Source organism: Miniopterus natalensis, chromosome 16 (genome assembly GCF_054644295.1).
Source record: "Miniopterus natalensis isolate mMinNat1 chromosome 16, mMinNat1.hap1, whole genome shotgun sequence".
NCBI classification, from domain to species: Eukaryota; Metazoa; Chordata; class Mammalia; order Chiroptera; family Miniopteridae; genus Miniopterus; species Miniopterus natalensis.
This window is the reverse complement of record NC_142096.1, coordinates 24,063,529-24,077,698: the sequence shown is the minus strand read 5'-3', so window position 1 is coordinate 24,077,698 and position 14,170 is coordinate 24,063,529. Positions and strand designations below refer to the sequence as shown.

The window sequence follows — 14,170 nt, the reverse complement described above, 5'->3', positions numbered from 1 at the left end:
GTGAACCTGACCCCTGTGAGCCAGCTGTTTCTTCTTTGTCATATTAACATGACAGATTTGGGAACTGGACAGAACTGTACAGCCATTTTGCCAATTCTCTCATTTAATGGAGAGGTTGAATGACTTGTCCAACTGCAGCTGGCCAAGCTAGAGTAGAGCCTTTGAAAAATATATAAACATAAAAGCTGGGGGAGGATCCCTCCCAATAGGAGAGCCTCATAAATGCTTACCTTTTCCCGCTCACTCCCTCTCCAGCAAAGAATGCCTGGTGCTGATAAAAGCTCCAAAGGACAGATATGATCATGTCATTGCTCTACCCAAAAGTCTTTGGTGACTTCCTGCTGCCCACATTTGGGACCATCTGTGACCTAACTTCAAGCCTTCCTTTCTAGCTTTCTGTCACACTCCTCAATCAGATTCTTTTTTTTTTTTTTAAATGTGCCCTTGGCATGAAATAGCTCTGGCCACCAACACAGGCATCAAGCTAGGATGAACTAAGGACTGTACCTCTGCTTTGCCCCTGACTAATATAAAAGCAACATTACTAGTCGGGTGTCTCCTTACCCATTGCCAGGGGGTAATCAGGTTCTTTTATGTCCTCAGAGAAAGCCCTCATCTCTGAACCTCCATAGATTTTCTTTGGCCAGATTCTCTTTCTAAAACGCTCTAATTCCATATCTATCTCTTGAAATCCTAATCATCATTTAAGGCCCAGCTCATTCTACTGCCTCTTTCATGAAGCCTTCCTGGATTTCCTGAGCCAGGAGTGTTATCTCCCTTATCTGAACAGCCTTTGGTTTGTATCTCTCTTTTGGTACTATTTGCTGTCTATCTATCCTTCTAATCTTTGACCACACCTTCATGTACCTGAGAGCATTTAGCTCATGGTACACACTTAGTAGGTAGTCAACAAATGCTTCCTCATCCACATATAAAATGAAATCAGCACAAAAATGCATGCATTGGTGCCTATGTGGCAGTGCAGCAGGACAGCTACAAGGCAAAGTGAAATGGAAATCTAAGAGCAAATGGCCTCAGACCACCTCAAAGCACAAAGGCTTCATTTTCCAGAACTGAATCTGCTGGTAGCGTGCCAGCCTTGTCTGCCTCCCAGAGAGGACCCATTTTCCCCCCTTCTCTTTTCTTTTTTGAGCCCCACACACCTGCATCCCTGTCAGATTGAATAAAGGAAGAATTGGAAATATAAGATGCATTAAGGAAAAGAAGTGCTAATTTCGACAGATTAGGCTGTGGTCAGGCCAATCTCACAATACATGGAGTTTAGTTTTAATCATTTTCTGCTTATTGTTTCCTTAAAAACACAAAAAACCTCCACCATGTTTAAAACAAGCTTTAAGGCCGTATGGGCTGGAAACCAGTGCTTCTCAGACTTGAATATGCACAGACACCACCAGAGGATCTTATTAAATGTGGGTCCTGATTCGGTGGGCCTGGGTGGAGTCTATGGTTTTGCACGTCTAACAAGCCCCCAGGTGGTGTTTATGCTCTGGCTCTGTGGACAACACCTTGAGAAGCAAAGATCAGTACACACTTTTCAAACTGTGTGCAGTAACTAAGTTTTTCAAATCACCTTTCTCACCTTAATCCCCATAATAGCTTCTTTGTGCTGTTCTTAAGGCCTGTTTAGCCACTTCCATTTTATTATCGCTACGTTAGAAGTCATCTCCTTGCAGTCAGAAGCCTTCCTCATATCTCTCTGTTATTTTCTTATAAACCTCATACTGCTAGCACATAGTAGGTCTTCGCAAATGTTTGTTAAATGAATAGATGAGTAAATTCATGGGCAAAGCAAAACTATAAGGCCAGGGAATGGTTATGCTACCTCAGAGAAAGTGGAGTCCAGGAAAAGACATCAAGGTGTTATGTAGAAACCTGGCTCCTTCAGGAGTTGACCTTGTTGCCTAAGGAGAGGGACCATTTTGAATTGACTGGACTGAATGCCCTTTTGGCTGCCATCGGCTCCCAGTCACACTTTGGAATGTGCCACTAGAAAGAACACGTCACATAGCACATGGCAGTTACCATACACAGAGTCCCTGGGAACTTCTCACTAGAATCCATGTAATTATTCAAATGCTACTTATAGAACCCATGAAATATCCAGGCTTTCACATTGATCCAGCACCTACTATGTGCCAATTTAATTACTTCCTGATCTTATTTATTCTTTTCAACTTCTCTGTATGGTAGGTGTTGCTATTCTCATTTTATACACGAAGACACCAAGGGTCAGGGAAGTTAAATCACATGTCCCAGAGCTTTCTGAAGGTTTTGTCTGCAGAGTTGGGACTCAGAATTTAGCCATATGCTAAAAATTGGGGTTCTGGAAGCCCAAGTCCCATTAAGTATGCATTGAAAGCATGTGCCTCCTTAATAAGTCTATTGGTTGGGTAGCGAGTACTTCAGTGGCATCTGAGTCACTCATTCCTGAAACAAGACTTCAGATGCTGAATGGATTTCCCCTTTTTCCTGTCCCTGGTACATTCATTCATATTTCTCAAGTGGAGGGCACAGGAAGTAGGGAGCTGGCTGACTTGGTAGGTATGACATTGAGGGTGGAGCAATATTTCTTAACCACAGGCAGCCAAATTATTTCCCCTTTCAAACGAGGTTATTGCTGAGCATGCTCAAGTAGCCATCATTTGAAAATATTTTCAAGAGTTTTTTTTTCTATTTAATTTAAAGATAGTCGATTTCATGCTTGCTTGTCTAGTTCTTCAGCTGTATTGCACCTGTGGGGTAATCGACCAATCTAGGACTGGTGCGGACACAAACACACTTAGAATCTGTGTGACTTTGGACAAGTTATTGAACCTCTCTGAGCCTCCACTTCCTCATCTAGCAAATGAGGTTTCCTGAGAGCACATATTTGTGAAAACAGGTTCTGAGCCTGTAATAGCTGCTCACAAATGTTTGCCGAGCCTGAGGTCACAGCTTGCCTAGCCTTCCCCAACACTTCTCTTTCATCTCAATCCTGCTCAGGCATTGATTGAAGTGCCTAAGGAATTCTAGAAACAGGTTGGGTATAAATTATAGGCAAATATTCAGTGATGTATCTGAATATTTAAATGAGGGTGCCCTTTGGGACTCTCTTTCCTCTTCAGAAAAATGTGCGCCACAGTGAAATGAAGTGAACGTGAAATAAAAATGAATGCAACTCACACATTCGCTAAGGATTTAGAGTCAACTGGACCACTAGCATCTGAATCCCTGTGGGTTTGTGTTTTTTTTTAAACACCCTGCCTATGGCACTGTCAGGGTGAGAGGTCAAGATCTGCCTGGAGCCCTCTTGGGTGGCTATCAAGAAAGGAGATGTACCTTTAATAAGATACAGACTCATCAGGTGATTCTTATAAGGATTAAGACTTTAGGGTGACTCAGCTGCTTTTCTTAATCTAGTAAAATTTACTAACAGAAGGTGATAAGCTGGAGAGCTGGTGACCCTGCTCTGGTCATAGCTCTTCCTTCAGGAGATCCTGGACCTATGTTTGGCATTTGTCATATTCCTTGCTAGTTTCTGCACGCAAACCTTTAAGCCCAAAGGTCTGAGCCTCCTGACATGTTTTGGAAGGAAGATTGTGTAGATGCTACGATTAAACTCTAATCACTGCTGCTTACAGCATATGATTAAAAGCAAGCAAAAAGGTTGATTTTGACCATTCTGGTATTGATATATGGTATTGATTTAGATAATTCAGTTATTCTATTCTAAGTCTCTACAGGGAATGCAAAATGAACTAATTTGTTCTGTTATGGTGGCGAACATTTAATCTAGGGAAATTGGTTTGTGTAAAATACGATGTGTACTGTGGGGGCCGGGGTAGACCCTGGTGGCTTCTGGCTTTGAGATCTTCTTGTCGGGTAAAGTAAGAGATCATTTTGGTTGGAGGATCTCAGGACCACTTATGTGACACAGTGGATGCTAAATTTGCCCAAGAGTGAGATGTGGTCTGTGCAAACCTTTGATATGTTTTGTAGGAGACAGAGTGACGCTCACCTGGCAAAGCTTCATGAGTGGACACAGGCCTATTTCACTGGACCATCTGACATGAATGTCTAGAAGGCTTTTCTGGGGCCTCCAGTGCAGGCACCACCCTAGGCCTTGCTGTTGGATTCCCTGCTCCCTCTCAGCCGGCTGGGCACCCTTTTCTAGATACTGGGCCCTCTCTCCACACTGCAGGACTTAGGGCTGGCAGATGACTTGGGGACTTTATTCTGTATGAGAACCTGTGTCTTGCACTCAGGGGGACAGAGGGAAAAGTCTTCACCTAGATAAGATCAGCAAGGGAATGAGTTTAAATTCCATTCTCTGTGTCTCAGTCAGCAACAGCCCTGGATACTCAGATACAATAAAACAAATAAAACACACCCTCTTTTATCTTATCATCATCATAATATATTTATTGTGGGAGATAAAGAAAACATTGATATGAGAGTAATACAAATTAAATCACCCATAATCCCACATCAAAGATAATCTCTGTGAATGTTTGCTGTATATTATTTGTATATTCTTTATATATTCTAAATATAAAATTAGACCACATCCTGTTTCTACTTTTCATTTACATATGCAGCAAATACTTATTGGGAGACCCAAAGTGTTGTTGTTCATGGTGGAACAAGATACAGTTGGCCTCTAAAGAATTACAGTGAGTAAGGGAGAGACATTTTCACAAATATCCAACCCTGATTTCAACAGCTCCCTAAGCAGCTGGCATGATGCTTCCTGCGGAGTCATTGATGCCCACACAGGTCATAAACACTGTACCAGGGGATACTGACCTAGACAGATCATCTATGCAGGGAATATTTGTTTGCTAGGGCTGCCGTAACAAAATACCACAGTCTGGGTGGCTTAGACAAAAGTTCATTTTCTCACAGTTCTGGTGCTGGAAATCTGAAATTAAAGTATCAGCAGGCTTGGTCCCTTCTGAGGGCTGTGAGGGAAGGATCTGTCCCAGGCCTCTCTCCTTGGCTTGTAGACAGCTGTCCTTTCCCTCTGTCTCTTCACATCTTCTTCCCTCTGACTGTGTCTCTGTGCCCAAACTTTCCTTCTTATAAGAACACCAGTCATACTGGATTAGGACCTACTTTAACAACCTTGTTTTAACTTAATTACCTCTGTAAAGACCCTATCCCAAATAAGGTCACATTCTGAGGTACATGGGGTTGGGACTTCAGTATGTTATCTTTGGGAGGGTGAGGGCACAGTTCAGCCCATAACAACATCTTTCCCTTGAAGGCTGGCTCCATGTCTAGAGTTTCTTCTACCAAGAGGAACAACCAGCTGTGGGGTCACATTTGTTCCTGGGCTATAGGTGCCACAGAGCTCAGTGCCTCCATAACTGCTATGAGCTCCACAACACCCAGACACACATCCCTCCACTTAGGAATGACCTCAGCAATTCCAGGGCAAAGGGTGATCTAACAGAGGTGGAGCTGGGGGTGATGGCTGTCTGCAGGGCCACGTCAATGCCTCTCCCTCAGCTCCCTTCACACAGCTGGTGAGGCAGGAGTGTTGAAAGGGTTTTTTTTCTCTCTTTTAGAGGACACAGTACCAACCCCACTTTCATAAGCATTCTGGTTCCCAGGAAAGAAATGGATTGGGTTGATTTCCTCTGGGTAAAATGATTTAGAGTGGCTAACTTTTAATTTAACAAATATTTATTTTAAAATTATCATTTGGCGAACATTCCCAACAAACCATGTTGATGATTTATTATCCTTACCATAAGTTTTCTGAGTAGCGATTATTTCCTCTATATTATGGGTAAGTCATCCAAGGTGAAAGCTGATATGCAAAATAGGAAACAGACCATTCTCTCTCTTTCCCTGCCCACCATCCCCTTGAGGTCCGACTGACCAGTATTGCCATTCCCCAAACCCAGAGGGTCCAGACATGTTGCCCAGGAATGCTCCCTGCTCTCACAGGGAGAGAAACCACCCTGAACTGGTTGGTTTCTTGGCCCCTTCAAGTCCTTTCTAGCTAACTTATCTTTGGAATGCCCTCAAGACCTTTCCCTTTTTTTGGCAAAACTTGTACTCATCTTTCAATATCCAGCTCAAATGTCCCTGATTCCCCCCACCCCAAGTCAGGTGCTTGCTCCTTTGCTTCCCCTTAGCACCCTGTGAAAGCCTCCACTGTCACACAGATCATGTGGTTTATGTAGGTGTCTTAGTCTAGAATGTTGCTCTTTTCCAGAGCAAAGTCTGTCTTTTCCTTTTTGTATTCCCAGTATCCAGCACAATTTCCTGTCTGAAATCATCCTGCTTTCTGATCCTAAGCTTCTTTAAGCTCTTCCGTTTTCCTTTTTTCTTTCCGGCCGCCTTCTCAAATTCTCACATCGAATTACCAGCTCATTTCTGCCATCTCATGCTCCCTAACCTCACCTTTCTCCTGGTTGCCACGTGATTTCCACCTAGACACTGTGAAGTTCTGTTTCCTTAGGATAGGTTTTGCTTTTTGTTGTCTTATAGAGGTTGCATTTCAAAATACAATATTAAATTGTGAAGTAGGGTGTGTTTCTTAATCCCTGTCACAAATCCAGGTTTTGCCGTGGGGGAGGGGCTCTCACCCTGGAGGGCTCCAGCACTATAGGAATTACTTCCGTGGGAATTAAGCCCGTGGTGTTTTATTAACTGCATTTCCAGGGAGTGTGAAGAGCCTGGTATGTTCCGAGGTTGGAAAAATGTTCTCAGATCAAGAAACCTACTCCAGAACAACAGTGACGCTATTAACCTTGGCTGCCATTGCTCCTTTCTCAACTCTGCCTTCTGCATTCATAATCAATGCATCGGTTGCGTTAGAGCACCTGGAACAGAAAAATATTGTATAACCAAGACATGTATTAAATTCTAAATGGAGATGGCGTGGACATAATTTGTGAACAACCAAACACTGACTTAATATTTCAGTAAACAATTAAATTATTCTTTTCCTTTGAAAGGAACAACAAGAAGAAGCCTTCATGTTTTTCCTGCGCCCTGCCCCCTCCCAGCACACATGACTTAGGAATTTAATGAAAGGGAGCCCAGGGCACTGACCTGCACGCCTCCACACTGTTTGTGCTGTTGCCCTGGACACTGGGACACAATCACTGTCTTTCCAAATCAGCTCACCTGCTGAGTAATGGGCTGGCTGAGGGCCTGGCTGGCTCCTCCTGGCTCCCTGGAGCATCAGGCCGAATTTCCTCCCTCTAAAGATTAGCTGTGGTTTTGGTCAGGAACACTAAAGGAGTTTCTACCTTTCTCTTGGTCCTTAAATGAGAGACTACCCAACAAAACAGGTAATTGGAAATGGGAAAATATTCATGCCCTTTGCTCTGAGCCCACAGGAGCAGGTAGTGCAGTCTTCATGGTGCAGAAGTTGTGTAGGGACGACATTCTAGGAGCCTGGACATTCCCAGGCTGGGGACACTACCATCAGGCTTGGCACCTTCTCACACCACCCTCCTTCCCACAAATTTCTCCATCAGTATTAACTAGTGTCAGAAAAGCTCCAGCCTGTGAAGACAGAACCCAAAGTACAAGGATCATTTCTTCTTTAGAGTGATTTTCTATTGCAATCAATAAAGCTTGATGAGACCTTGATGCATTTTTGCTCTGGGAGTGGTGGATGGGAGGAGGGGTGCAAGAATCTAGGTGGTGGAAATCCTGTAGTCCATGACACGGCTCACTGTGTAACCTTTTCTGCTGGCAATCCCAAGTGGAGGTGGGAGGTATGAGCAGCTTCAGGGTGGGAGGGAATGGAGCTCAGAGCACCTGCTATTCCTAGATTTGTCCTGGGGGTCTCCAACCTAAGAATTTTCTTTCAAGGTTCATGTTGTTTGTGTGTGTGTGTGTATGTGTGCTTTCTTTTAAATTACTTTTTTAAAAACAGTCCTAAATTTACACAGAAATTGAAAGCATAGTACAAAGAACATTTCCCTCCCTATTGAACCATTTAAAAGTCAGTTGCCTATATATTTGTTTCCCCATCCCAGTAACCTATATTTTATTAACCATTTTTAAAATTTTAACAACCAATGTAATAAAAGTTTAACAATGCTATTTCTTTTTTTATAGTAAGAATTAATTTTTTAAATTATTTTTACTTGGCTATTTTATTTTTTTTCTAGTTTTATTGAGATGCAATTGATATCTCAATAAAACTAGATTATGATTTATACAAGGTCATGATTTGATGTATGTATATATTGTGAAATGATCACCACAATAAGTTTAGTTAACATCCATCATTTCACAGAGTTACAATTTTTTTTCTTGTAATGAGAACTTTTGAAGATCTACTTTCTTACCTATAAATTTGTATGCTATGAAAATACCACCTGGATGATAGTGGTGACTTCTGAGATCAAAGGGGAGGGAAGGAGACTTACATTTTTAAATGAACATTTCTTAATGTTTTTTTACAATGATAATATATGCATGCATTGCTAGTTTGTTTTAAAAAGTAAATGAGAAGGCCCTGGTTGGTGTGGTTCAATGGTTAGAGCATTGGCCCATGCACCGAAGGGTCTCTGGTTTGATTCCAGTCAAAGGCATGTATCTGGGTTGCAGGTTCGATCCCTGGGCCCTGGTTTAGATGCATGCAGGAGGCAAACAATAGATGTGTCTCTCTCACAATGAAGTTTCTCTCTCCCTCTCTTTCTATTTCTTCCCCCTCTTCCTCCCTTCCACTGTCTCTAAAAATCAATGGGAAAACATCCTCGGGTGAGCATTAAACAACAAAAAGTAAATAAGATAAAAATAATAATAATAAAAAATTAAGATTAAGTTGCTGGCACGATGCCTTCCACTTAAAGGCATTCTCCTACATAATCCCAATGGACCCATCCAATCAGGAAACTAATGTGGCAGCATAATTGCCATCTATACCTCCACACCCCCTCAACTTTCTCCAATTGTCCCAATAGTGTCCTTTAAATCAGAAGGATCCAGCCCTCCTACCCTCTGGGCCACTGTAGCTCTGCCCCCTCACCCTGCATGGATGCCTACCTGGCTTTGTCAGGCCAGATGACTTTAGAACTGAGTTAAGACGGAAAAAGAAGAGAAAGAGGAAGATTTATATATAAATAATATTATATATGCAATTTATTATTGTTTTGGTATAACACTTCCAAAGAGAGCCCTAGACTTTAACTGAAATATTTGAGTAAAATTTGTCCCCTCTGGGAAGATATCACTTCAAGGCAAGCTGACAATGTCTTTGTGTGGAGAAAGCCCCTGTCCCAGGGCATATGGCCCTTGCCCCTAGTAAGGGCAGATATACAAACTGGACGCCTACACGCAGTGGGCTCCAGAGTCTGTCTGCCTGGGCTCATCTCCAGGCCTGCCACCAATAGCTGTGTGACTTCAGACAAGCTAATACATTCTCTGAGCCTCTGTAGAAAGAGGGGGTAAATGAAAGAACTATATCATCGAATTTCTGGAGGAGTGCATGAGCTAAGGGACTTTAAGCACAGTGTCTGGCACATGGTAAACACCCAACAAATGTTTGTTCTGGTTAATACAGCTACATTTATTCATTTTTTTTAAAAAAAATATGTTTTTATTGATTTAGAGAGAGGAAGGGAGAGTAAGAGAGAGAGAGAAACATCAATCAGCTGCCTCCTGCATGCCCCCTCTGGGGATCGAGCCCACAGTTTGGGCACTGCGGTGCACAGGAGGATGCTCAGCCAACTGAGCCAAAAGTCCACCACACTGTGGCTGGAGGGCCCAGGAAGATGTATGAGGTTAGCCTGTGGCTTCAGGTAGCCCCTGGCACCCTGTCCTGGGCACCTGGGGGTGTGTTTATCCAGTTTCAAAGGCTGGGGATGGCTTTCTGGCTGGAGGAGCGGGGAATAAACAGCTGGAACATCAGGCCTCCTTTCTCCCTGCTTCCTACTCCCTTCCCCAATCTGCACCTCTCACCACATCCTGGGGAAGAACAAAGCAGCAGATGGGGGAAATGAAGCAGGACCACACTGAGCCAGTTCCTAACAGCACCCAGCTCCCCGAGCTGCCTCGGCAGCATGCTAATGCCCAGAGCCAGGCCAGGGCCCTAGAGAGCCGAGCTGACAAATAGCTTTAGCTTTGTTCTGGTTTCTTTATGTCTAGCCAAGAAGGCAGGCCCTCAAGTCTAAAAATCCCCGCATCCCAAGCCCTGTCCCCTGAGGCAGTGGTTTCTCTAGAGAGCAGGATAAAAGCTTCATCCCAGCTCCCAGCCTGCTTCTAAAGTGCCCACCTGCTCCTTCTACAGAACAGTGCCACTGGGATTTTTCACGACAAACTGAGTCTCCTGGGTTGTTTGGCGACGTGGGGTTTGTGTGAGAGACTGGGGAGCCTGCTTTCCTGATGAGGTCACTGTTCCTTGAATTATTACCTCGCTTCCCTTGGCCCGAGCCAGCAGCAGGAATGCCTTGGAGCAGTGTTTGTTTGTGAAACATCAAATCCCTGCCTAGTTACGCCTGCCTCTAACCCCCCAGCCCTCAGTTCTTCAGTCTGCAGTCCTGTGGATGCAGGTGTCTGTCACCTGCTTGAGAACCAAAGGGTCAGCTTTCCTCCCTGGGCGGAGCATGGGTCAGGGCCAGTGGTCTCTGGGCCAGCCTGCTTTGCAGGTTTCATCTGAGGGCGAATTTTGCTGGTAGGGAGCGTAGGCAAGAGGCCGGGGCAGCATTTGGCAGCAAGCTAGCGGCTCCTGGACAGAGCAGGCAGTTTGAATTCACAGTGAAGTCCAAGGATGGTCACCGCCCTCCACTTTCTGCCTGTGAGCCAGGGCCGTTGGCTGCGTTGTCCTTGCCTGGCAGTGCCTCAGACTGCAGGCACTGACCTCAGGGGCCACACCAGGGGGAGCAGGTAGCCTGGGGCCCTGCCAGCCTGGAGCCCCTGTCTGCCAGCCACTGGTGGGCACGGCCCCGGGAGTCTGGCCCAGGGCTTTGAAAATGATTCTATTTTTGGTCCCTGACTCCCTCTGCAGCCCTCACTCCTGTCTGAGCTTCCTGAGCCACTTCTCCCCACTCCCAGCCCAGCTTCTTTCTGAATGGAGTGGATTATCATAACACCATATGTTAGAAAAGCAACTCACAATTTATAAAGCCCTTTTATGCACCAGCTCTCTTCTGATCTTTCATCAGCCTTTGAGGTCCACGGGCAGGTCATTTAATCCAGGTTTCGCAAATGAGGGTCAACGGAGGTTCATAGAAACTCAAGCAGCTCGACTAACATGCCACACACCACACACACTCACACACACACACACACACACACACACACACACACACACACACAGAGGCACAGGCACACTGCAAGTCTGCAAGTTAGTGTGGGGCCAAGTCTTAGAAGCAGGCTTCCTGCCTCGAGGCTGGTGCTCCTCCCACCACCCTTCAGGCCCAGGTGTCCATGGTATATGGTACCAGCGAGTGGGACCCTGTAGGACCACCTGGGTGGCCCTTTCCTTTCTTCTTCAGGAAGGACATTTGCTTCTGGGGAATATTGAACCTTGAAACCAAGGAATTTAAAGTTCTGGTGGGGGATAAGCAAGACTCTAGACAAAGCGGAGAGTAGCCAGAATTTGCTTCCCCCTTTGGGGTCTTTCTAACCCTTCCTTCCCTCAGCATTTCACCGCCTCCTTTCACAGTGCTCCTGGTCCCTAATGAAACCTCTTCTCCATCCCCTCATTCCCCTACTCTAAGGCAAGTGACTGATAACAGTTACAACAGGTGCCCCTCCAAACGTAGTACACCTTGCTTACAATTCTATGGTCCATGCCTCAACTTACAAGACAGGCACATTCAAACACATTGCCTCCAGGAGGAAAGTCTACATTTTTAACAACTGGCTTAGCTTCGGCAAAGGACCAATGAGAACAAACATTGGTCACAGTACTGAGCGGGTCCTGGAGCCCCCGCTTGCCCTTCCATAGTGCCAGGCATTACCCACAGCTGCTGATCCTTGGGGAGGTCTGAGGGAGTCCCAGGGGAGGGCTGCGCAACCAGGGCCAAGGGGGAACTCTGGGCATTAGCCATTACCAGCCAGTGTGGAAGCAATGCCACACTTTCTCACACACACCACCTACCAGTTACATATTAATGCCAATTATTTCATTTAATCTTTTCTAGAACATTTGAAGGAAGAGACTACATTTTTTCAACTACTGAGGAAACAGAGTCCCCATGATGTTTAACACTCCTCAAGCTCTCATAGCCAGTGAGTATTTCTGGCAGTCGGAAATTCAGAGCATGGGATACCCAAGATGGGAGGCCCTCGGTGGGATGAAGGAGGCGGGAGCCCTGGGCAGTGAGAGGATGCCAGGAGGGCTCAGGCCCCACCAGAGGTCCAAGAACACAGTGTGAGGCAAGGAGGAAAGGAGCAGAAAGGATGTGTGTGTGTGTGTGTGTGTGTGTGTGTGTGTGTGCGTGCTCGGGCTGCCTGGGAAGATGGCAGGGGTTGGGGTGGGGAAAACTGAAAAACAGAACAAGCCTGCCCACCCCACAGTTTTCCTGTGATCAGAACTAGCCCTGAGTGAAGCAAAGAAACCATTTCCACACTTGGAGCATTAGCTGTGGCACTTTAAAAATAGCCATGTCGTTCATCAGGCCGTCCTAACGCCTGATGTCCCCCTAGATTGCTGCCCCTATAATAGCCAGGCTGGGTAGAATCCTGAGTTCCGTGGAATCTGATGTGAGCAAAAGCTGGTTGATGTTGAAGTCAAGCCTCCCTGAAGAGTGCCTGGGCCCAGACGGTCAAAGAGTAGAAAACTCAATATGCTCTCCTGTGGATGGAGTCTGAAATGTTGGTCAGCACTTGGCCAGAGTTCCAGGTACCCCTCCGTATTTGGGGCTGGGGCAGGATCCAGATCCCCTGTCTTTCCTGGAAAACCACGGGTCCCTCTTAGGCCAACAGGCAAAGGCCTGGCTGCTTGCCTCCTGGGGAAGGGGGTTTAGCCTCATGGCAATCTATGCTCTGAGAGTCCACCTCAGGGCGAGGGACTTCTGAGGTCTCCTGGAGTGAGGGGTGTGGGAAGGTAAGAGCTTCTCTAGTTGGCTCCTCCATAGCCCTCAACAGGGGCTAGGAGCCAGGCTGGCACAGCCAGCTGTCCTGTCAATGGATATGTGATGTTAGGGTGTGTCCTTTTGCTTCCACTCCCTGGGCAGCACACACCTTTCCCCAACCTATATGCTCTCTCCCAACAAAGGATATTAATAGATGTGAATCTCGTCTTGGGTCCAAAGTGACTCTTTCCCCCCAATTTTTTCTAGGCACATGGCCTTGTCTGAAGAATATCTCTCTCCCCCTGCCTTGTGGTGATGCATTTACTAGACATTCTTATAAGAAATTAAAAACTAAATGCAATTCTAATTCTTAGGAGATTCATGTTTTTGTCTGTGTTTTTCTTGCTTGTCCCTAGGTCTCTGCCAATTTAGAGTCAACATGTCACATGATTCCTTTTAAAATTGGGCCCTGGCTGCTGCTGCTTTTCCTACCCACTGCCCATCTGTCTGCTGAAAGGCAACCCAAGTACTGGGAGGGGTATGGGGGACTGCCACAGAGAGCAGAGAGCACGCAAATAAGAACTGAAATATTTGACTGGACATGGTCCTAACAGAGGCGATTTTATTACCCTAAATGTCCTGGAAACCCTGTTGCCTCTGGTGTTAAAAGACTCCAGGCTCTGGCATTCCCAGATGGCCCTCTGTAGCTAGCCCTGGCATTTTCTGCAAGTGGCTGTGACATGAGTCATAGTGGGCAGTCTCCAGGGAGGCTGACCATGAGGTGAGCACAGAGGAAAAAATCTACATCTTCCCCCACCTCGGGGGTGAGAGGCCAGCAGGCTGGGGATGGTCATTAGGCCCCCTGGGGTTTATGGTGGAGACTAAGGAGTCAGCATCAGCAGGGAGAAGGGTGAGCCCAGAGAGGCCAGGCTGGGCCAGGTTAGGCCCCATTAGAAATGGCCCTGGTGTTGACTGCTGGGCAGGGACTATAATATCAAAACCAGATATTGCCTTAGGATGAAACGAACATTCTGGGTTCTTTCTCACAATCTTTTTCATTAAAATAAAGAAGCAATGCATAATTCTGTCTGTGAAAGTCTTCGCTCTCATTCAATGAGGGAGCCTCAGGCATGCTGTTGTGGTGGTTTATTAATGTCACAAAGCATATTTTATTT

General features: G+C 45.6%; 1 pseudogene; it reads right to left on the bottom strand.

Moving 5' to 3' along the window:
• Window positions 1-434: 434 nt before the first annotated feature.
• On the bottom strand, window positions 435-579 carry LOC148091350 (small nucleolar RNA SNORA48; annotated as a pseudogene).
• Window positions 580-14,170: the final 13,591 nt, after the last annotated feature.